Raw genomic sequence first — 25058 nt, 5'->3', positions numbered from 1 at the left:
CCTTTATGTGGCATAAAGCTGAAATCTGCCATAAAGCATAAATGTCGACATGACATGACATAAGTAAATAGCAAGTTACACAAAAGTGGTATAAAAAAAGGACTTCAACAACAATATTATTCATTCACTCTTATCTTATTCTCCCTACTCTCTCTTCAACTTACTCTCTTATCACCTCTTACTCTTATCAAATCACTGATTCTCACGCGTGGAGGCTGATTGCAGGAGACCCCCACTTGTGGTGAGACTAACTGGTCGTTTTCTTTTATCTTAGCAGGTTATGAAGCTCTGTAATTAGTGTCATACTCTTGGAAAACCATACCTTCATTGTCGTTATGCGTGTTGTATCAACACACGGGCTTAGTAATTAAACTTAAGAGGTTCTAAAACCAACTCGGTCCTTCAAAGTGGTAATTGCTGGTGAGGTTCTAAAACGTACAGTCTTCTTAAATACAAGGACTAGAAAGGAAACTAACAAAAGCATATTTTTAGCAACCCATGATTGCATCACGTATAATTAACAAGGACAAAGACTTATAGCACCATGTGTGGTAATAATTCATTTTATCCACCTCTAATAATTGTCTTACGTACAGCCCCCCTCCCCCACCCCCACCCACACCCACACCCAAATTTTGTCTTTGTCGTTAGTCTAGGTCTCTTTTTCAATAAACAACTATGAAAAGATTATAAAAAAAATATTTTATATATTTATTATTTGCTTTTTGTTATTTTATAGTTGTTTGATGTGGTATTCTTCTTTCCACTATAATTGGCAAGTATTGAGAAGGAGACATCCCATGTATATATACTATGAGTTATGAATATATTAATTCATTAAATCAAATCACTTCAATGAACTATAATGAGTTCAACGACATAATTTTTATTTTAGTAAGATCCACATTAAACTCTTGATATAATAAAATCTATGAGGTACAAAAATTAAGTAAATATAAAATTTGTGACACACACACCACCCCACTCACCCAAAAAACAAAACATGTTATCTTAGCACCTCTTCTTATTCAGACGCTCTCAATAGTTGATTCGTCGCATATAGGTCTATATACGGCGTATGGAATGCACGAATCCTAGTGTTCCTGTCATTAATACCGGTGACCTAGGAGTTTGTGAAAGCTGTACGCTGAGCATACTCCTGATAAGGGCCGCAAATGTTCTCGGGAATGGTCGGCGTAGCGCAGGCCGGCCCATAGGGAGGGCAGAGAGGGCTACAGCCCCAGGCCCAATGGTTTTTAAGACCCACAAAAAATTCCAGCATTCATATATATAAAATACAAATCCTTAGGTTGTAATATGTTTATCTAGCTCAATTGGTAAAACCTTCTTTATCCAAATGTCATACCCAGGTTCAAATCTCGCACCTATCATTTATTTTCTTTTTTTTGTTTCTATTTGTTTAAAGCAACTCTAGATCTCATTAAGTTTTAGGTCCAATGTTCAATCTAAACTAAAAATGATGAAGCGCCATTACGTTTTTCATTTCATTAATATGGCCTATGGCATGAGTTTAATTCTTATTATTACTCGTGTTAATACTTATCATCTTCTTTTACATATATATTTAAAAGAAAAAGGCATTTTGATTTAAAACCAAAAAGGATAGAATAATTTCAACATTCGTTTAAGTGTTTAAATTAAACTATTTTGCGACTACACTTTTGTTTTGTTTATGTCTATTATAATTATCATCGTATTATTTACTTTTTATATAGGAGTTAATAGTATATATTTTGGAGGCCCATTTTTTACTAGTCCGGGTCCTCTAATTTTTAAAGATTCTCGGAGACGGCCCTGACGTAGCGTATAGGTCAACATGTCCGACCTATAAGCCACTTCCCTTGGAATACGATGCGTATAGTTCTACACGCATTATATGGCCCTGCCCCGACATTCCCTTACATGGGCAGACTGATTTTAACTCGATACATCTTGTATAGTGCTACATGAGATGCACTACTAGAATATTGAGCAATTGCTACCTAAATTTTGCTACCAAAAAGAACGGTAGCAAATTTAGCGACCGATATAGCCAATTTGCTACCGAAAATGCAAAACAATTCATACGGTAGCTAACCGGTCGGAGTTTTTGCGACCGTTTATTTTCGGTGGCTAAGCGGTCGAAGATTTTGCAACCGTTGGTATGCAGAGTTTTTGCAATTATTGAAGCGGTCGGAGTTTTTGCAACCTTTAAGCGGTCGGAGTTTTTGTAACCGTTGGTATGCGGTCGGAATTTTTGCAACGATTGAAGCGGTCGGAGTTTTTGCAACCGTTAAACGGTCGGAATTTTTGCTACCGTTGGCTAAGCGGTAGGAGTTTAGCTAGTTAACTTCGCAACGTGGGAGTTTTTTTTTCTTTTTTTTTTTGTATTTGCGAAGAATAGTGTCAGTAATAGGTAAAAGTAAAAGTAAAAGTGTAAAACCAATCGCGCATTAGGTTCATCGCGGACTTTGTTTTAAACGGAATCAATTTCCAATTGTACATTAACTTAAAGCGATGATGTCATAGTTGATTTCAGCCTAAATTGAACTTTGTTCTTCACAGTTTCATTCCATTGAGCCCTAAATCATCCATAGGTTTTAACCTACTGTTCAAATTCGTCATAGCGCACAACCTAATTCATCCACATATTACGGATTTCATAGCCTCTGATTCATTCAGGTTCATCGTTCTTCTGATTCGTTCTTCGTTTACTTTCAATTTGTGTCGATTAACGCCGATTAACTGTTCGATGCTGCTAATTCGGATTTCTAACCCTAATTTCAGGACGATTTCCGAATCCTAATATCAGATTCGTTCATCAGCTTCATATCTCTCCACAAATTGAAAGGTTCGTCAATTCATTTCACCTTTACCTTCAATTTGTGCACCGATTTAGGTTTATGAGATACGTAATATGCACCGATTTAGGTTTATGAGACTTGTAATGTTAGTTTATCTTTTCAATTTGTGCTAATTAACTGTTCGATGCTGCTGGTTCAATTAGGTTTTACTTAATTTGATCTCAACATAATTAGTTATTTTATCTTTTATACTGATTAGGTTTACTTAATTTTAGGTCATTGTGTTGGTTCATCCTCTTAATTTGGTCATGATTTAGGTTTATCCATACATGTGAGAAGCTAATTGCATCGTTATCTTGTAGAGATTTGTTTATAAAAGTGATTGCATCTGTTAGTTCATCAGTTTGTGCAGGTTTTAGTTTGAAACAAATGAAAGAGGATTTATGCGTGTTTAAATCGTTAATCGTCTTTGTTTCTTTAAAATTAAGACTCATGACCATAGTAAAATAATTTTTATATATGTATTTTATGCAGTTGCATCACAATCCCTACTTTTCAAGCTCTTATTCAGTTTGGGACTGCCATAATCACAACTAACCCACTGGTAAGGGATATTCATCATATAAGTACATTTGTTTCTAAATGTTCTGTTAGTTTGTTTGTTGTGAATAAAAACATGTAATTGCAGCTATATTGAAAGATTTTGACTTTCATGAAACTGATAAAGTTGAATGCCCGTTCACCGGGCGGGTATAAAACTAGTTGTTAATGGTTATTAAATTTGGTACATAATCATCAGGCATCATGTGGTGGCGTTGATAGCCGAAAGACAAGGGCACATGTACCGATCAGCCGGTGTCCCGATGATTGAGTGCTATGTGCCTTATGTCCAAGGCTTGATGCAAAACTACTATCGAGCCGGGGATCTCACCGGAAACAGCCTCTTTATCCCTATGGGATAGAGGTAAGGCTGTCTACATGAAGAAACACTAATCAGCCCCGGGCAGATTACGGATAATCTGGGGGTTAAATAGATGTTTCCCATGAGGGGTTAGACCCGGCAAAGATGGTTCTTCTGATAACCTGCAAAACAGACACCGTGAGCTCGTCACTGAGAAGGGGGGGGGGGGTACCTCCTTGTGACCACCCTCCGGCGTGAGAATCAGACTAGATTGCTCTTGAATATAAGTGTATATTAAGAGATTGCTAGAGCAGATATCAGGATAAAGCTTTTGGAATTGATTTACCAAACACCCTTTTGTTTTTCAACAAACAAATAACAAATAAGCAAGTTTTAGAAGCTTACCCAAACACCTCCTTAATGTTTGAAAAAGGCCTTATGATTTATGAATGCATTTATCCACATTTTGTAATATGATTGAATTATGTTTAGACAAAGTGTCACACCCCGACTAAAGGCGGCGGAACATGCCGGGGTGCAACGATTGCCCATAAGCACATGACACTATTTAAAGCGACAATATTTAACAAACTCATTTCATTTCACAACATAGAAAATGTCACATAACCAAATATTCAAAAGTCAAATACAACAAAATATCACAAAATATAGCAAATCAAATATTGTTCATTTTTGCTAATATCCTAACGGTATTTGTGACGTTTTCTTCACCAAACTCCATAATCAACCTAGATGCAAACATGTAACATTTCATAAAATAAAGTTTGTCAACACAAAGGTTGGTGAGCAATTCATAAGTTTGAACAATAGATATTTAGTATGAAAAGCCACAAAACTAGTATACAAAACCATAAATAATAGCTATAAACTTGGATAAAATAGTTATCGCTAACAAGTTAGCGACACCCAACTATAAGGGGTTGCCAAATAGTTTAGGATTTTATAGTTATCGTTAATTGCATTACGTTAACGACACCTTGCCATGATGGGTTGCCAAATGGTCTAGGATTTATATTTCCACCATCCGGAAGCGATAAACACATAGGCAAATAAGCATAGAACACCAAATCGAGCAATTATTCAAGTAAAGTATACAACAACGTTTGTGGTTTAAGACCCAAGTATAAAACATTTAGTTTAGATAAGATGAAATGTCACCCCCAAAATAAAATATAGAAAACGGGGTATGAAGTTACCCACGTTCAAGTAATAAACATGAAAGTTTGATTATTTGGAGATTTTCCGGAACGAGGAGTTAACGTATGAAGCCTAAAATAAAAGAAGTCTTGTATTTAGAAAGGTTGCCTTGAAGATCTTTAAATAAAATAATTGTTACAATAAGTAAACAATTTAAAGTTCGAGGTTTAAAATGTAACTATTTAAGAATTTATAATAATAACTCTTTAAAAATGCGAGTTTGCTCAAAACTGGGTTAAAGTATCTAACCTTAATATTTACTTAACCAATGTTAAGTAATAAGGTGGGAAAAATGCTAAAATGCAAGTTCCATTGGGACAAAGATACTAAAACGGGTTTTTAACGAGTGTTCGGGTTGTCGGTTCGGGTCTTGATAATTGGTCAAACCCAAAGTCTACTTTCCAAAATAATAAATGTTATGAGATAACTCAATAAAAATTTATAAGACTTAAGCAAGTATGTAGATCTATTGTTTTAGAACTAACAACGTATGTTAGGCGAGTATTCGGTTTTGTCGGTCCAAACTATGTTATGAGATCAAGTCGGATCCAACAATTCCAAATACTTAAGAAAGTAATTAAAATCATTTTGTAAACTATTTTTAGAGAAATATACAAGTCTTGATAGCTAAAAATACACTTGTGTGTCTTAAGCGAGTAAAATCGGGTTGGTTCGGTTTCCATCTCACAATATGTTCCTTGATGGTCTCCACATGCCCAAATATCATAGATCTTGTATAATAATTTATAAATGAGAAATATTAAAGTTCTACAACTAAAAGGTCAAAAACAAGTCTTTTTAACAAAAGTTCGGTTTGGTTTGGTTTCCATCTCACAATGAGTTCATAGATGGATTCCACTTACCCAAGACTTGTAAATGTGACTAACAAACTAAAATGAGCAGAAGTTAGGCATAAATGATATGTATAATAAGTTATGTGTGTGTATATATATATCAAGAACACGAAGTCCTCCATGAAGCCTTGCCTTATGACATTCGAAACTTAACCAACCAGAGTCGGTGAAGTAACGAATAAAGGAAACAAGGGGTGTGTATTATATATATGTTGTACCACCATATACTTCAAGTATTGAGTTAGAGTTAGTAAGTTAGTTAAAATGCAAGAATAACATAAGTTTGACTTTGGAAGTCAAAACCGACAATAACATGAAAATAACCTTGTAGAATCTTTGAATTTGAGAGAGAAAGAAGTTTATGAGCAAGGATTTATGTTAGAGATGGCCTTGTATTTATAGGAAGAGTTAAATTTGGTTAAACAAGAGGTTTAATGGTTAAAACTCGAATTCGTTGGACGATAAAACAAACAAGGGAACACAAGAAACATAAGAAACATTTTGGTCTAGTGATACTTTACAAAGTTTCAAAAATGACAGTTTGGCCCCCGAAGTTCGTTTTAGTGTTTTTAACGCGCTTTAAGGCCCGTAAAGAATGTTTTCAAGACCCAACAAGTGTAAGACAATATTGTAACATAAAAACCATCATTTTGATTATATCATAAGTCTCGGCTTACAATACGGGTCGGTTTACATGATAAACGGATCATAAAACGAATACAACGAGACCCGAATTTTACGAATGTCACAGTATCCCTTACTTTAATAAATTTCGTCCCGAAATTAAGACGAAGACGATGATGCAAACAAATGTGGATACTTCTCTTTCTTGTGTCTTCTCGTTCCCAAGTAAATCTGCGCCACGCCGTGATTCCCATCGAACTTTTACTAACCGAATTCGACTACGCTTGGTTTTCTTTCTCGTTGTGATCCATGATCTCAACGGGTCGTTCAACCATAATCATAGAGTCATAAACATGAACTTCGTCGAGAGGTACATGGAGATTACCCTCGGCTAGGGACTTCTTAAGATTTGATACATGAAATGTCGGATGAACACTGGCAAGTTCTTGCGGTAGTTCGAGTCGATACGTTACTTTCCCAACACGTTCAAGAATTTTAAAAGGACCAACGAAACGAGGAGCTAGTTTACCCTTCTTTCCAAAACGGACTACCCCCTTCCAAGGAGATACTTTCAGAAGGACAATATCATCAACATTAAATTCGATAGGTTTTCGCCGTTTGTCGGCGTAACTCTTTTGACGATTTCTAGCGGCTAGGAGATTCTTACGGATTTGATCAATGACATAGGTGGCTTCTTGGACCATTTCGGGTCCCGTGATTTGAGCTTCACCGATTTCGTTCCAACAAATCGGGGAACGACATTTACGATTGTAAAGAGCTTGAAAAGGAGCCACATCAATGCTAGAGTGGTAACTATTGTTGTAGGAGAACTCGACGAACGGAAGATGAGAATCCCAATTCCCAACGAAATCAAGAACACACGCTCGTAGCATATCCTCGAGTGTTTGGATTGTACGTTCGGATTGACCGTCCGTTTGAGGATGATAAGCGGTGCTAAGATCGAGACGTGTTCCCAAAGCTTCTTGAAGAGATCGCCAAAAATGAGAGGTAAAACGGGCATCACGATCGGAGATGATAGACAATGGAAAACCGTGTCGGCACACGATTTCCCGAACATAGATTTGAGCAAGCTGCTCGACAGAATACATCTCGCGGATCAATCGATGATCACCCAAATGCTATCGTTGCCTTTTTGGGTTTTGGGTAATTTGGTGATAAAGTCCATAGCAATGTCTTCCCATTTCCAAACGGGAATCGGTGGTTGCTCGGTAGACCAAAAGGTCTTTGATGTTCGGTTTTTCTTTCGAGCAAGTAAGACATTTAGATACAAACAACGCAACATCCTTTTTCATACCCGGCCACCAAAAGGTAGCCCGAAGATCGAAATACATCTTATCCGCACCGGGATGAACGGAATAATGCAAATTGTGAGCTTTGTCGAGAATACAAGTACGAAGATCATCGCGATCAGGAACCCACAAACGATTGAGAAAGTACAAAAGACCATCGGGTTTGGTTTCGAGTTGAAGTTCGGCTCCACATGACATTTCGTTGTACATATTACCTTCTTCGACAGAGGTACGTTGAGCTTGAAAGATACGAGTTTGAAGATCGGTTTGAACAATGACGCTTAGAAGTAGAACGGATTTAACATTAACCTCTCGACTTAGGCGTCGGCGACAACATTCGATTTACCGGGGTGGTAGTGAATCTCGCAATCGTAATCACTAAGTAATTCAACCCATCGTCGTTGTCTCATGTTGAGATCTTTTTGGTCGAAAATGTGTTGAAGGCTTTTATGATCGGTAAAAACCACACATTTTGTACCATAAAAGTAATGTCTCCAGATTTTGAGAGCGAAAACGATGGCACCAAGCTCGAGATCGTGAGTCGTATAGTTCTTATCGTTGACCTTAAGTTGCCTTGATGCGTATGTGATGACTTGACCTCGTTGCATGAGAACACAACCAAGGCCTTGATGAGATGCATCACAAAATACAACAAAATCATCGTTTCCATCGGGAAGAGTTAGAATGGGAGCATTGCAAAGCATGTCCTTGAGAGTACAAAAGGCTTCCTCTTGCTTCGAACCCCAATCGAAGGGTTGTCCCTTATGGGTGAGAGAGGTAAGAGGCAAAGAGATCTTAGAAAAGTTTCGAATGAAACGCCGATAATATCCGACCAACCCAAGGAAGGATCGAATTTCCGTGGGATTCGTTGGAGTTTTCCAATCCTTAACGGCCTCAATTTTTGCGGGATTAACATGAATACCTTTGTCGTTTACGATATGTCCCAAAAATTGAACATCCTCAAGCCAAAATTCACATTTGGAGAATTTGGCATAGAGTTGTTCGTTTCTAAGGAGCTCGAGAATGGAACGCAAATGATGTTCATGTTCGGCTTTAGATTTAGAAAAGATAAGGATGTCATCAATAAAGACAATAACGAATTTATCGAGGAATGGTTTGCAAACGCGGTTCATGAGGTCCATAAATACCGCGGGTGCATTCGTTAACCCGAAGGGCACAACCAAAAATTTGAATTGTCCATATCGAGTACGGAAAATGGTTTTAGGAATGTCTTCTTCGCGAACACGCAATTTATGATAACCCGATCGAAGATCAATTTTGGAGAAACAAGTTGCGCCTTGAAGATGGGTGAACAAGTCGTGATACGTGGCAATGGGTAACGATTTTTAATAGTAAGCTTGTTAAGTTCATGATAATCAATGCACATACGAAATGAACCATCCTTATTTTTCACGTAGAGAACGGGAGCGCCCCATGGAGAAGAGCTTGGACGAATGAATCCTTAATCGGAAAGTTCTTCGAGTTGATTTAATAGTTCTTGCATTTCCGACGGGGCTAGACGATAAAGAGCCTTGGCCACGGGCATCGCGCCGGGCACAAGATCGATTTGGAATTCAATCGGACGAACGGGAGGAAGACCGGTGACATCATCGGGAAAGACATCAAGGAAATCACGAATAATAGGAATATCTTGGATTTTCCTTTCCTTTTTGTCTTCTGTCACCGAGAGAGCTAGAAACAAAACGTACTTTTGGCATAAGTACTTTTGCGATTGAGCACACGACATGAGATTTAGCCTTCGAGACGTTGTGTTTCCAAAGACCTTAAGAATTTTACCGTTGACGAGCGGGATGCAAATGAATTTATCAAAACAAACGACTTCGGCACGGTGCAAAGATAACCAATCCATGCCAACTATGACATCGAAGCTACCCATTTACATCGGGATGAGATCGATGGAGAATTTATGCTTAGAAAGAATAAGAGAACAATTGCGGACGACGGAATCGGTGGTAATAGAATTGCCATTGGAGACTTCAACAGAGAACGGTCGGGAAAGCTTAGTTCGAAGCATCGCAAGTTTCGACTCAAATTTTAAAGAAATAAAACTTCTATCGGCACCCGTATCAAATAAAATAGAAGCCAAATGATAGTTCACCAAAAACATACCGTTCACAACATCGTTTTCCACTTGAGCTTGATTTGCATTCATCATAAAAACTCTCCCTTGATTACCATGGTTGACTTGAGGTGCTTGTTGTGGTGGTGGTGCTTGGATTGCTTGGATGGGTTGGATGAGTGGTGCATTGAGTTGAGGAATTTGGGGTTGGTAGGTTTGAACTTGGTAAGCTTGGGTTTGGTAGTAAGGTATGGTCACGGTTTGGGCTTGTTAGCAAAGGTTAAACGTGGGAAATTGTTGCGGAAATGGTTTGGATCTCCACAATTGTAACAAGCTCGAGGTGGTTGGGGTTGGTTTGGTGGGTTGGGTGCATATCGGCTTTGGGAAATTTGGGAAAAGTTCTTGGTTGGTTTGGTTGGTTAGGTTGGTTGGGTTGGGTTCGTAGTGGGGATCGGCATGTGGTGTGGAGATGGCCAAGTCGGTTACAAATGGTACATTGGCGACAAGGCGAGTTTGTTGGGTGGTGAAATTGGCAAGTGTTACATAGCGGGGAGTTCCCAACATAAGGTTTTCGGTTTTGAGAGAGGGTTTGGGTTTGTTGTTGTGGTTGAGGTTGTGTGACGGAAAAATTTCGGTAGTTGGTTTTGGGTTTCTTTTTGTTGTTGTTATTGTGTCGGGAAGAGTTTGAGTAGTTAATGGCCTGTGGTGTGGGTTCAACCTTGGCTTGCGGTGCGGGCTCGGGCTTGTCTTTCGCACTTGCTTTCTTGAGGGTTAGGGTACCCGCCTTCACGTGATTTTCCGATAGCCAACCGGCTAACGTGATGGCTTCCTCAAGGTTCGCGGGTTTGCTACTCATGACTGAGTCCCGGATTTTCATCGGTAAACCCCCAATATATTTGTCAATTTCACGTTCGGTTGGGGTAACCAAGTGAGGTACGAACGCTTAGCTCGTGGAAACGGAGCCATGGCCACATCCGTACCTTGGAGGTGCATAACACTACCCCACCATGTTAGGGCGGTTCCCCTAAACATGCTTGAAGCGAAGTTTGTCTTTTTCGCTTCGGGGCATTCGCTGTGTAAAAACACATTCTCCACAGATTCGAACCATTGCAACAAGGTAGTCGCACAGTTGGTTCCAAAGAATTCGGCCGGGTTGGCACTAGTAAATTGTTTAAGCAGGTAGGATGCGGGTTTGGGTTCAATAGGTGCAACAACGGGTGCGGGTTGGTTTGCTTGTATTTGGGTCATAAGTTCGGGAATCACAGCGGCCATTTGCTTGGCGATGATGGCGGCCATACGTCGAGTGGAGTTCTTGCGCGGTTGGCGTCTTAGCGGAGGCATGCTAAAATTTATAAAGAAAATGGGATAAGTTTTGGGTAAAAGGAATTGAATATAAAGGTGTATAAAATAAAATAAGATTTCGATTTTTGATTTGTGAAACCTAGAGTTAGTATGGAGAAGATGTTAGTGTTAGATAAAATATAAAACTTTGTTTATAAATAATAAAACCGTAAACAAAACTTAAATGATTTTGAGATAGTTAAAGCTTGAAAATTTGAGATTTTGAGATTTATAGAGTCGGAAAAACCGTATTATTCAAGTAAAGAGATAAACACATAGGCAAATGTCACCCCCAAAATAAGCATAGAACACCAAATAAGCATAGAACACCAAATCGAGCAATTATTCAAGTAAAGTATACAACAACGTTTGTGGTTTAAGACCCAAGTATAAAACATTTAGTTTAGATAAGATGAAATGTCACCCCCAAAATAAAAGATAGAATATGGGGTATGAAGTTACTCACGTTCAAGTAATAAACATGAAAGTTTGATTATTTGGAGATTTGCCGGAACGACGAGTTAACGTATGAAGCCTAAAATAAAAGAAGTCTTGGATTTAGAAAGGTTACCTTGAAGATCTTTAAATAAAATAATTGTTACAATAAGTAAACAATTTAAAGTTCGAGGTTTAAAATGTAACTATTTAAGAATTTATAATAATAACTCTTTAAAAATGCGAGTTTGCTCAAAACTGGGTTAAAGTATCTAACCTTAATATTTACTTAACCAATGTTAAGTAATAAGGTGGGAAAAATGCTAAAATGCAAGTTCCATTGGGACAAAGATACTAAAACGGGTTTTTAACGAGTGTTCGGGTTGTCGGTTCGGGTCTTGATAATTGGTCAAACCCAAAGTCAACTTTCCAAAACAATGAATGTTATGAGATAACTCAATAAAAATTTATAAGACTTAAGCAAGTATGTAGATCTATTGTTTTAGAACTAACAACGTATGTTAGGCGAGTGTTCGGTTTTGTCGGTCCAAACTATGTTATGAGATCAAGTCGGATCCAACAATTCCAAGTACTTAAGAAAGTAATTAAAATCATTTTGTAAACTATTTTTAGAGAAATATACAAGTCTTGATAGCTAAAAACACACTTGTGTGTCTTAAGCGAGTAAAATCAGGTTGGTTCGGTTTCCATCTCACAATATGTTCCTTGATGGTCTCCACATGCCCAAATATCATAGATCTTGTATAATAATTTATAAATGAGAAATATTAAAGTTCTACAACTAAAAGGTCAAAAACAAGTCTTTTTAACAAAAGTTCGGTTTGGTTTGGTTTCCATCTCACAATGAGTTCATAGATGGATTCCACGTACCCAAGACTTGTAAATGTGACTAACAAACTAAAATGAGCAGAAGTTAGGCATAAATGATATGTATAATAAGTTATGTGTGTATATATATATCAAGAACACGAAGTCCTCCATGAAGACTTGCCTTATGACATTCGAAACTTAACCAACCAGAGTCGGTGAAGTAACGAATAAAGGAAACAAGGGGTGTGTATTATATATATGTTGTACCACCATATACTTCAAGTATTGAGTTAGAGTTAGTAAGTTAGTTAAAATGCAAGAATAACATAAGTTTGACTTTGGAAGTCAAAACCGACAATAACATGAAAATAACCTTGTAGAATCTTTGAATTTGAGAGAGAAAGAAGTTTATGAGCAAGGATTTATGTTAGAGATGGCCTTGTATTTATAGGAAGAGTTAAATTTGGTTAAACAAGAGGTTTAATGGTTAAAACTCGAATTCGTTGGACGATAAAACAAACAAGGGAACACAAGAAACATAAGAAACATTTTGGTCTAGTGATACTTTACAAAGTTTCAAAAATGACAGTTTGGCCCCCGAAGTTCGTTTTAGTGTTTTTAACGCGCTTTAAGGCCCGTAAAGGGTGTTTTCAAGACCCAACAAGTGTAAGACAATATTGTAACATAAAAACCATCATTTTGATTATATCATAAGTCTCGGCTTACAATACAGGTCGGTTTACATGATAAACGGATCATAAAACGAGACCCGAATTTTACGAATGTCACACAAAGTTCTATTATACACTCAAGAATCTTGGAATGATTCGTTATAAACAAACATTGATAATTCACCCCGATACATTAGGGTCTTAGATTAGTTTGAACCAAAAAAGGAATGTGAGATGCTCGTATATTTTCAAGCTCTATTGCTACTTCTTTCATTGTTGGCCTATGCATTCCCTTCATGTTTAAGCACTGCATTGCAAGATTAGCAAGTGCCAAGAGGCCATCCCTTGTGCCTTCCTTTACGACCACTGCATCGAATATAGATAAAACACATCCTTCTTCCATAGACAACATAAAGTAAGTAACCAAACTTCTATGTTCATCAAGTCTAGTTTGGGAAAGTGGCCTTTCTCCGGTTAACAATTCAACTAAAACAACTCCAAAAGTATAAACATCACTCTTCTCAGTAAATTGGCTAGAGCGAAAATACTCCGGGGCTAGGTAACCAAACGTACCTTTGACTGCCGTAGTCAAGTGAGTTTGATCTATTGATACGAATCTTGAAGTTCCGAAGTCTGAGACTTTAGCTCTATATTTGTCATCCAAAAGTATATTCGTTGTTTTGATATCTCTATGGTATATAGGAATAGAAGTTGCTGAATGCAAGTAAGCAAGTGCTCCAGCAACCTCTGTAGCAATTTGTAGTCTCATGTTTAAAGTAAATGGGAACTCGTTAGTTCCTTTGTGAAGATGATCATACAAAGTACCATTTGGAATGAATTAAGATACAAGGAGCGGAATGTCTGTCTCTAAGCAACAACCCAATAGTTTGACCACATTCCTATGATTGACTTGTGAAAGAATAACAACCTCATTGATGAATTGTTCTATTTGGCTTTCATCAATTATTTTTGACTTCTTCACTGCTACAATTCTTCCATCCACCAACATCCCTTTATAGACCGTACCTTGACCTCCTCGGCCAAGAATTCTATTATCATTAAAGTTTTCAGTGGCCTTCTCTAACTCGCGTGATGTAAAAAGAATTGTTTTATCAACTAAAGACGGGTCAGCTTCTTTTAGTTGTTTCAAAAGTAAACTGCCATTACGTTTAAAAAATCTCTTTCTTTGTTTCCTTTCTTTTCTTTTCTTGATCACCCTATACATTACATAGATGGTTGCTCCAACAAAAAGTACACCCATGCTAATGCTAGCACCTGAATGATAAGCCAAGTAGAAAAAAGTCTTATAATTTAGTAGCCTAAAAGGTTTAAGAGGAACCACGAAAAAGAATTTACACTACGCGTGAACCCACTAAGATTTTGTTCACAAGTTGTTAGCGACTTCGAATTAATTATAGTATGTGGTGGTGGTGGTGGTTTGGTTGGGGTAAGTTATGCTTTTTAGGGCACACGGTAGACTATAATGGTCATGAGATGTCATGGTACATGTGATGTCAATGATATCCTGTTTACATCCGCTCGTTTAATAAATAGGGTAAAAATCGGTAAGGTTAGTTAGGTAGGAAAAAGGGATATATAGGTCATATTTACATAAACATGAAATTAGCTTTGATTGAGATGAGGAAGAAAGGCTAGGGTTCTGCGGCAGTTTTGGCTTGACACTGATGGGCGAGGAAGGCGTTAACTACAACGCAGTTAAGGTGACACATTAGCTACTATGTGCCTTAAAAAAGCTACTACATATATTCGATTCAACTTATTTATAACTGCAAATTCTAGAAAGGAAAGGGTCGTCCATTATTAGAGAGGACGGGGTACGTATACGTGTAGGGTGCATGACTTTCAAATCACATGACAAAACCGTGTAACTATATCTGGGTATGGTGCACGGTTTCATTAAATACATGAAATTGATTCCATAGCAAATGTTAGAGAATTAAAATGAATTGTTAATTAATTTATTACATATGTGGGTGTATGTTTCCAGTAATTTTGTAGTTTATGAGCACTTAAGAGTAGAAATGATGTGACATTACATTATTGGCCGATACATAAGTATGTATCCATAAGTGCGTTTCCCCTTATATTTATTTATGGGATGAGATCCGTAAAATTAAAATTAATTTACTTAACGTACAAATAAATAGAATGTATACTCGATCAACAAATTTGAATTAAAGTAAATACACAACATAAAATAAGGTAAAGTAATAATAATTAGTTTAGTTTGAAAACTAATTACTCTAGTTAATTGTAGAATGTTTATGTTAACGTGGTGTCAGTATTTATCCTAACACTATATTTAATTATAGTAAAAAATGTTGGAAGCGAAAATGTTTGTTTTTCCAATTTCGATTTCAATGCTTCAAACCCATTTATTTATCATTTGATGTGATTTTGTTTTAATAAGTTGTCTTGGTTAACCTTTTTAGATAAGAGTTGAAAACACAACTATATATGTTTACTTTTCTCTTCTGTATATGCCGATATAAGTTTTGTTGAAAATTGATTTCGATGATCTATTCAAAATTTTAGGAATAGTAAGCTCTACGGGTGTCATCACTATACCAGTACCGTGATAAACCAAACCAATTGCGCTCAAACGATATCGGTAGTTTTATTTTCACCCATCCCTTATACTATAAATAGTATTCATCTTTAACTCATTTATTTATCAAGTTTTTGTTTTTAACTTACAACTAGCTTACATTAACTTAATACACAGTTGTGTATAATTTATTTTCGACATTTCGGAATAAATTTTGTTGAAAACAAAATTGTATTTAAAAGAGATAAATTATTGTATCGTAAATTATACGAGTGTTGTAACCTTAACTTGTAAGAGCACTCGTAATTTTTGTACCAAAAAATAAATTTAAAATTTGGAAAACAAACAAAAAGCTAGTTTTACTTAAACAGTGGTGAAAAATAAAGCATACCTAGAATAACGCCAAGGGATGATTTGTGTTCATGAAGTTGAGCGATGGCTAAGCCAAAACTATCATGTCCACAATTAAAGTGCATTCTAGTAACTAAACCATCATCGCCATATACCGGCTCATAGCTACAGTAGCCTCCATCAGTTTTGCACCTTGCACACTCTTGCGTGTCGACATACGGCTCGTCTAAGAAGAGACAGTTACATGCATGTTATAACACAAACACACACAAGAACACGACTAAGAAGAGAACATCACTAATTAAGCATTTAATTACTTACGCAAGCATCCGTCAATAAAATATGGGCTCCCATTAGAGGTGTCCTTGTTTATAAGTTCAGAGTAGAGGCATTTCCAAGAGTACATTGACGTACCATTACCCATATCCACCTCCAGACTAGTCGATTCAGAACAACAGCTTACACCCTCACGGTCACTATCGGATAGAGTCCAAAGAAGAGATATCGGAGCATAGGAGTTGTCCTGCCCAATAGAAAAACTCCCTTCGAGGTATGAATCTGTATCCACCAATACAAGCTCTATCTCCTCCCTGCCTTTCCACGCCTGTCAGATTGATGTTGTATGACTTGATATGATGAGGAATTGTTGTTTGACAGCAACCACGGCCCAAACAAATGCTTTTTTCACTAAGAGTATCATTCAGACAATAAGTGGAACACCCAGTGAGCACACTTCCTCGATCCATTATGACAGCATTACCACACCCCTCAAAAACAAATTTGTTTTGGGTTTTGGAAAAAAGGAAGGGGCTTCTACCAAGATCGAGGCTGTTGGTATGACCGCAATCGGATATCACAGGCATATTAACGGTGATTGTTTGATTTTCTAAGTCAACACCCAAGATTTGGAGTTGGTGAAGTGTAGAGAGGTATGGTGTCGAGGAGTTGCAATCAACAGTGTACCATTTGTTGATAGAACATTTGGCTCCGATTCCAAAAGGGTATGGAATCCTGACAGTTCCGCACATATGTTTGCAACCCTTTTTGGCATTTCTTGGAGTTACTTTTGATGTCACTATTGATGTTAGAGAAAGCAACATGATCAAAGTGTAAACTTGATATAACTTGTTCATCTCTATAAGGAATTTTAATTAGGATTGATACTAGAAATTGTAACGAGGTATTTCCGTTTATAGATTATGAACAAAAGGGTTTTTCACCATATGAAGTGGCGTCCACCAAAATGCCATTTGCTCCATATTTAAACATATCCGGCGAATATATCATTGGCTGCGCAATGCAGATTATTAAATAGTACTTATTGCTGGTGTACATATATCCACAATTGAGCCCTATGCAGCAAACGAATTATATATTTTTCATGTGCATGTTATTAAATAATTTCACACTTTGAACACTAAGTTAACGTGTGTTCTCTCCACCGGCCGGTCCCTTTCCATTTATCCTCATCCTGTCTAATTCAACAAAGGCGGCTCGAAAAGGTTTACTATTCATTAGACTGGTCTCTATTGTGAGGGGCATCGATGCTCCTCTAAAGTGCCACGCCAGTGTCACGTGAGCACCGGAGACATCGAAGCCCCAACCTATAATGTCCCGCTGTGGTTTAAAGCCTCTTGGGAATACCTATATATATATATATATAAGATCAAATACAAAAGTTGGTTATCATACATTACGTACGATAGATTTCCTATCGTTGATTTGCAATTTAATTAATTTGATTACTTAAGTACCCATAAGGGTGTTTTTGTCTTTTTACATTACTTTTCAAAAGGGATCGCGCCTGTATTAGAAACCGTTTTATTATATTTTTGATCACATATCCAAAAACTGATTAAGAATTGAATTGGCGGTTTTTGTTATTCGATTAACTGGACGGTATCGTTGATTGTTTAACGTCATGTATTACGATCATCAAAGTAAGTTATTTTAGTTTTAGTTTTAATCAATTTTTTATGTATTTAGCTATACACTGTAGGTTTAATCGACTAATTTTTTCGGTTTTTAGGTTAATTTTTTGATGAATTTATGATCGATTGTGACTTTATGAATTTATGTGTTTTTATAGGTGTTTAGTAATTGTGATTCGAATAAACTTCAAATTTATGTGTCGTAATAGCAATTCGCGGGTAGGTTTGTTTGTTGTTTGATTTAGAATGTATTAGAATGTATAGGATTGGGCAAGTTTTTGTGATTCGGATAATTTTTTGATGTTTTTTAGTTGTATACTGTAGGTTTTATGGGCTGATAAGTTAATTTTATCATTTTTTAGGTTATTTTTTTTTTGTTGTATATTATATGATTGATGTTTGTGTTTTTGTATAGGTGCCAAGTATTTGTGAATCGATTTAGACTTCAAATTATTTGTCTTAATACCAAATCACGAGTAGGAATGGTTTTTTTTTATTAGAACGTATAAGAACGTATAGTTGGGTGTGAAGTAAGTGTGCTTTGTTTTGGACTTCAAATTATTTTGTATTTTTTCATAGCAAATTGTGAATATGAGCTTTTGTTTTTGCGTTTTTGATTTTGAACATAATGTATTAGATTGATTTTTCTTTCATCAAGTCCTTCATCAGATCTTGTTATACCTCAAGTTAATGCATCTTGCAAACCTGAAAAAGGAATGGTTTTTGAATCTGTTGATCATGCATATGATTTCTGTTGTGAATATGCAAAGAAAGCTGGTTTTTGTGTTCGTAAAGGAGGTTCGTACATGAATGAGGCTTTATTAAAGTCTAAATATTTTACCTGTTCGAAAGGTCACAAGCCTGCAAATAGTTATGATTCTATGGCTGAAAAAGATCGTTCCAGCAGACCGTATTATAAAAGAAGGAAGAGACCAACAATTAGGTGTGATTGTTGAGCTCAATTTTTTCTAAAATCTGTTGATAGGTTGAGGTTTTGAATATATGATTTTGTCGAAGGACATAATCATGAAATGGGCATGCAAATGATATGCATTTTGTTTGATCAAATAGAAAGTTGACTCATGTACAACAAGATATTATATATGAGATGTCAACATTGAATTTGGGCCATGTTAAGGCGTTTAATATTTTGAGGACAAAGTATGGAGGATTTGAGGAAGTTGGGGCTACAAAAGACGATTGTAAGAATTTCAAACAGAGTTTAACTTGTTATATTGGCGAGTATGACGCTGAAATGGTTGTACAAAGATTAAGTGGGAAGAAAAACTGTTGTGATGGTTATTCGTTTGAGTATACAGTTAATACTAACGGTGAGTTAGATCGTTTGTTTTGGGCTAATGATATTTCAAAGAAAAATCATTTGGCTTTTGAAGATATTATATCATTTGATGCAACATTTAAGACAAACAAGTATGTCAATTTGATACAATTGTTTTTAATTTTTTATATTTTTACACATTTTTTAAATTAGTTTTTATATAAATTTGTTTTTTCAGGTACAATAGGGTTTTTGTACCATTTACCGCCATTGATAATCACTGTCGGAATATTACAGTTGGTGCTGCATTATTATCGTCCGAATCTATTGAATCTTATTCATGGCTTTTGAAAGTTTTTCTTGATTCTTTTGGTATTGCCCCAAAGGTGGTTGTTACTGATCAAGATCCTGCAATGAAGCAAGCAATCTCCCTTGTTTTACCAAATTCGAGACATCGGTTATGTATGTGGCACATTTTGAAAAAACTTGCTGACAAGGTAACTTTATTTTTATCGTATTAAAGCATTATGCATATGTGTTAGAACGTGTTATAATGTATAAACATAGTTGCATATATTTACAAAACGTGTTAGAACGTGTAATCATTTTTTTAGCATGTATCAGTTTTTGTATTATTGTCTGCACCAGTTATGAATCTATTAGAACGTATAAAAGCGTATATACCCATTTTTTTCTGATACTAACCGATTTAACAAATTTTTAATTTTGCAACATCAGGTTGGTGTTGCCCTTTGTAACAATGAAGATTTCAAACGTAAAATATGTGACATTGTTTGGACGGATGCAATATCTCAATCTGAATTCGAGACGCAATGGAAACTTATAATGAAGGAATATGATCTCGAAACAAAAATGGTTGTCTGACATGTTTGAAATGAGATATGATTGGATCCCCGCGTATTATATGGATGAACCATTGTCTGGTCTTATGAGAACTACATCGAGATCAGAAAGTGAAAATCATTTTTTTTGTCAAGTTTCTAACTCACAATTATCACTAGTTGAGTTCTTTAGTCATTTTGATCATTGTATGGAGATTCAAAGGCACAATGGTAGGAAAAATGATCATGATACAAGGTACACGCATCCAGATCCGGTTAGTTCAAACCCGTTTGAGAAGAAAGCAGAACTGATGTATACAAAGGCTATTTTTAATGATTTTCAAGATGAAATGTTTCATATTAGAAGCGGTGTTGCATGCTTTAAATCCACTGAAGAAGAAGATTGTGTGAGGTTTTCTGTATTTGACTTTAATGCTTATGTCCCAGGCAGTTTGGAGGCATGAAATAGTTAAACAATTTTGTTTTTCTTTTTGTTTTTTTGTAGAACGTTGTACGACATTTTTATTTTTGTAACATATTTTTTGATTTTGACAGAATGTGTAAAGTATTTTATATATTTTTCTGTCAGGTTTTGTTTAAGAAGGAAGGTGAGGACGGAATTGATTCGACTTTTTCATGTCAATGCAAAATTTTTGAACATTATGGATTGTTATATCGTCACAGCCTTTATATTTTAAATTTGTCTGGAGTTACCAGATTTCCAAAAGAGTACATGGTGGATCGTTGGAAGTGAGATGTTGGTCTTAATCCTAGAACTGCTCCTATTTCAAGTTTCGGTAACGACAAATTTTTAAAAGTTAAAGAGATCTCAAAGGAAATAACATTGGCTGGCGAGTATCTCATAAATAGCTATGTAACTGATGTTGATGAGTTAATCAAAGTCAGGGATCAAATGAATATAATGATCAAACAAGCCGATGAGACAAGATACAAAAGAACTCATTTATCAAAAAGGGATAGGTTTTCTGCTATTCTAGGGTATGATCAACCATCTGAGGTGACTGTCCGTGTGCCTAGTGGTATAAAAAACAAGTGTTGCGGGTCGCATAAACGGATTATATCACAGAAAGAGATAGCTATAAGTCAATCTGGCAAGAAATATAGGGAATGCAAAGTTTGTCATCAACAGGGTCATAACAGCCGAACTTGTCCCCAACTTCGAGATGAATGGTTTTTTTTAGTGTTCTTGTTTTGTTCATATTTTATTTTTTTAAACTTTTTATGTCCTGAAATGAGGGGTGTAGTAAAGGGTAAAGATAGGGAGTATATATTGCGTTTGGCTTCTTGGAATGTAGGAATAATAAATAGTAAGTTGCTAGAATTGGTAGATGTGCTTAGAAGACGTAGGGTTCAAATAGCATGCCTCCAGGAGACTAAGTGGAAAGGTTATAGAGGGGCTGAGTGTAATGGGTATAAGTTGTGGTACTCGGGGTCTGATGGAGCTAGGAATGGAGTGGGGATCCTAGTGGCTAAGGAACTACACACTCGTGTGGTGGAGGTGATAAGACATAATGACAGGATTATGGTGTTGAGATTAGTACTAGGAGAGGAAGTAGTGGCAGTAGTCTGCGCCTATGCGCCTCATGTAGGCTTAGGGGACTAGGAAAAGAGAGAATTTTGGGATTGTCTAGACGCAGTGGTAGGGGGCATACCTAGGGGTGAGAGGATTTGTATAGGAGGTGATTTTTATGGACACATTGGTAAAGCTAACGATGGTTTTCAAGCCATACATGGGGGTTTTGGTTTTGGTGAAAGGAATGAGGCAGGAACAGAACTCCTAGAGTTTGCGGTGGCCCATGACCTAGGAATTATAAATTCTTATTTTAGGAAACAAGACCCTCAGTTGATCACTTTTAGCAGTGGCGGACGCGACACGTAAATTGACTACCTTTTAATGAGGCAAGGAGACCGACGTTGGTGGAAGGACTGCAAAGCCATACCTGGGGAGACAGTGGTGGCTCAACACCGACTGCTGGTAACAAATATAGGCTTCAGAAATAAGCTGCCTGTTCGTGAGAAGAAAGGTACACCTAGAATTCGATGGGGAAATTTGAGGGACGAAAATCTCCTACTGTTTAAGGATAAATTCAGACTGCGGACGCATGCTCGACTAAATGGGGACTCAACTCATATATGGGAAGCTATGGCTACAAAGATCATCCAAATAGCAAAGGAGACTCTCGGGGTCACAACAGGAAAAACAGGTGGGCATAAGGAGTCTTGGTGGTGGAACGAGGCTATACAAGATAAGATAAGGGACAAATAAGGATGCTTCAGGGAGCTTATGAGGTGCACGAATGAGGAGGAGCGCGTGGAATTGAGGGAGACCTACAAAACGGCCAAGAGAGAGGGGAAGAAGGCAGTTGCGGAAACAAAGAACGCGGCTTATAAACGGATGTATGAACATTTAGAAACAAAAGAGGGGGAACATGCTATGTTTAAGATTGCCAAAGCCAGGGAGCGTATAAGGCAAGATCTAGGGCCAGCGAAGTTCATAAAGGATATAGATGGGCATGTACTAGTCAAGGAGTAGGACATCAAGCTAAGATGGCAAACCTATTTCCACAATATTTTCAATAATGGGAGAGCTTACCAAGAAGAACATGACAACACAACCTCCCAACGACAACAACTGAATAACTGCTACTGTCGACGGATCACACGAGAAGAGGTGCAGACTGCACTTAGGAGGATGGGAAGGGCTAAGGCGGTTGGCCCAAACAACATACCCATCGAGGTGTGGTAATGTTTGGGAGAGGAAGGAGTCATGTGGTTAACTACTCTGTTCAATAGTATCCTTATATCTGGTAAGATGCCAGACCAATGGAGGAGCAGCGTTGTAGTTCCTATCTATAAGAACAAAGGAGACGCCCAATGTTATGGTAACTACCGAGGAATCAAACTACTAAGTCATACTATGAAGCTATGGGAAAGAGTGATTGAGGTTAGACTTAGACGAGAAACTCAGGTTACGGTGAACCAATTTGGATTCATACCGGGGCGTTCCACCACAGAGGCAATACACCTTATAAGAAGATTGATGGAAAAATATCGGGAGAAGAAGCGTGACTTGCATATGGTGTTTATTGACCTAGAAAAGGCGTACGACAGTGTGCCACAACAGGTGCTTTGGGAGTGCTTGGAGGGTAGAGGAGTACCCAGAAAATACATAGAGATAATTATGGATATGTATACCAGGAGTGCAACAAGTGTCCGTGCGCCAGTGGGTGATACTGATCTCTTCCTGTAGAGGTAGGTCTTCATCAGGGGTCAGCACTGAGTCCGTTTCTTTTTGCAGTAGTCTTGGATGAGTTGTCAAAGTCGATTCAGGGGATGCTCCCATGGTGTATGATGTTCGCAGACGATATTGTGTTACTTGCTGAGAGAAAACAGGATCTAAACATGAGACTTGAGGAGTGGCGAACAGCCTTAGAGACAAAAGGTTTAAGGATTAGTCGATCTAAGATGGAGTATCTCCATTGTGCTTTTGGAAGAGTAAATAACAATGAGGACGCACAGATTACCATTGAAGGGCAGGTGGTTCCGCAGGTAACGAAGTTCAAGTATCTAGGATCATTTATTCAGAGCGATGGGGAATTAGACAGTGATGTGACCCATCGAGTTCATTTAGGATGGGGTAGATGGAAAGCAACCACAGGTATATTGTGCGACAAGATTTTCCCAACTAAACTAAAGGGAAAACTTTATAGGGTTGCAGTAAGACCGGCAATGCTATATGGAACAGATTGTTGGGCCATCAAGAAGGCACAAGTGCGGAAGATGGAGGTAGCAGAAATGAGAATGCTACGTTGGATGTGTGGGCACACAAGGTTAGACCGAATAAGAAACGTCATGTTTCGGGAGAGATTAGGGGTGGCGAACATAGCAGACAAGATAAGAGAGTGGAGATTGAGATGGTTTAGACATGTGAAGAGAAGACAAACGACGAATCCTGTTAGATCCATAGAAAACATTACTATAGAGGGGAGAAGGGGTAGAGGACGACCTAAATTGACTTGGGATGAAAGGATTAAACATGATTTGATAGACCTAAACCTCTCCGAGGACATGGTTGAGGATAGGAATGCTTGGAGAAGTAGAATTAAAGTTAAGGATTTTTAGGGAGAAAGGAATACCTTAGGGCTTCTATTTACCTTATTTTAGTCACACACCATAATAATATTTTCTCTACATAAATAGTATTAATATTATTATTGTTATTATTATTATTATTATTATTACTGTTGAACTTTGATTTCCTTTGTATTGCTTCATACATATGTACTTTAGAGCTGAGGGTCTCTCTGGAAGCCACCTCTTTATCCATGTGGATAGAGGTACGGTGTGCCTACATCCCACCCTCCCCAGACCCTACTTATAGCTATGCTATTGGTGGGACTTTACTGGGTATGATTGATTGATTGATTGATTTTTCTGGAACGTGTAAGCTTTTTCGTGGGTACTGGAACATGTAAGTTGGGTGAACAATACTTACTAAAAACCGATGATAGATTAAACCAGATTCCAATAGAGGTTACAAAAGAGGACCACATCTAGAGACTTTTCAAAATAACCTATTTACAAACTTATTTTAAACTACTACACCACCACATCACACCACCACACTGGTCATCATCCCGAACCCTAGTTGTTGTAAAGGATCTCTTGAGCATCTTCACGTATGACTCTCTTATTCACCTTCACCTTGTGAGCTGTTTTCTCCAGAAAATCATGAAGCTGACCATAGCATGAAGCCTGCTTTTCCAGGTAGGTTGTTGCCTCTTTCTTGAAACTGCTATCAGGGTGCTTCAGAACTTCTTGGTACAGAACATCGTTTTTTGTTGCTTCATCATTCACACTCCCTTTAATTTCTTCAACCACTCGTAGCCGATTACAGTCTCTCGCAAGCTCAATGTTGATTCTTGCTCTGAAAATGCTCTTCACAGTAACATTCCATAATCCATTTTGTTTTTCAATTTTTTTTGTTTTTGGTGTG

At 37.3% G+C, this 25058-nt stretch overlaps 2 pseudogenes; one reads left to right on the top strand and one right to left on the bottom strand.

The window, feature by feature from the left end:
- Positions 1–13206: 13206 nt before the first annotated feature.
- LOC143614938 (putative wall-associated receptor kinase-like 16 pseudogene) lies at positions 13207–17122 on the bottom strand (annotated as a pseudogene).
- A 788-nt stretch (positions 17123–17910) lies between these two features.
- LOC143614937 (protein FAR-RED IMPAIRED RESPONSE 1-like) lies at positions 17911–24619 on the top strand (annotated as a pseudogene).
- The last annotated feature ends 439 nt before the right edge of the window (positions 24620–25058 follow it).

This window comes from Bidens hawaiensis, unplaced genomic scaffold (genome assembly GCF_021521415.1).
Source record: "Bidens hawaiensis isolate Kalapana, Puna unplaced genomic scaffold, B.hawaiensis_p1.1 tig00041461_1, whole genome shotgun sequence".
Lineage (NCBI taxonomy): Eukaryota > Viridiplantae > Streptophyta > Magnoliopsida > Asterales > Asteraceae > Bidens > Bidens hawaiensis.
The sequence above is the reverse complement of the archived record's forward strand: the minus strand, read 5'-3'. Positions and strand labels throughout refer to the sequence as shown.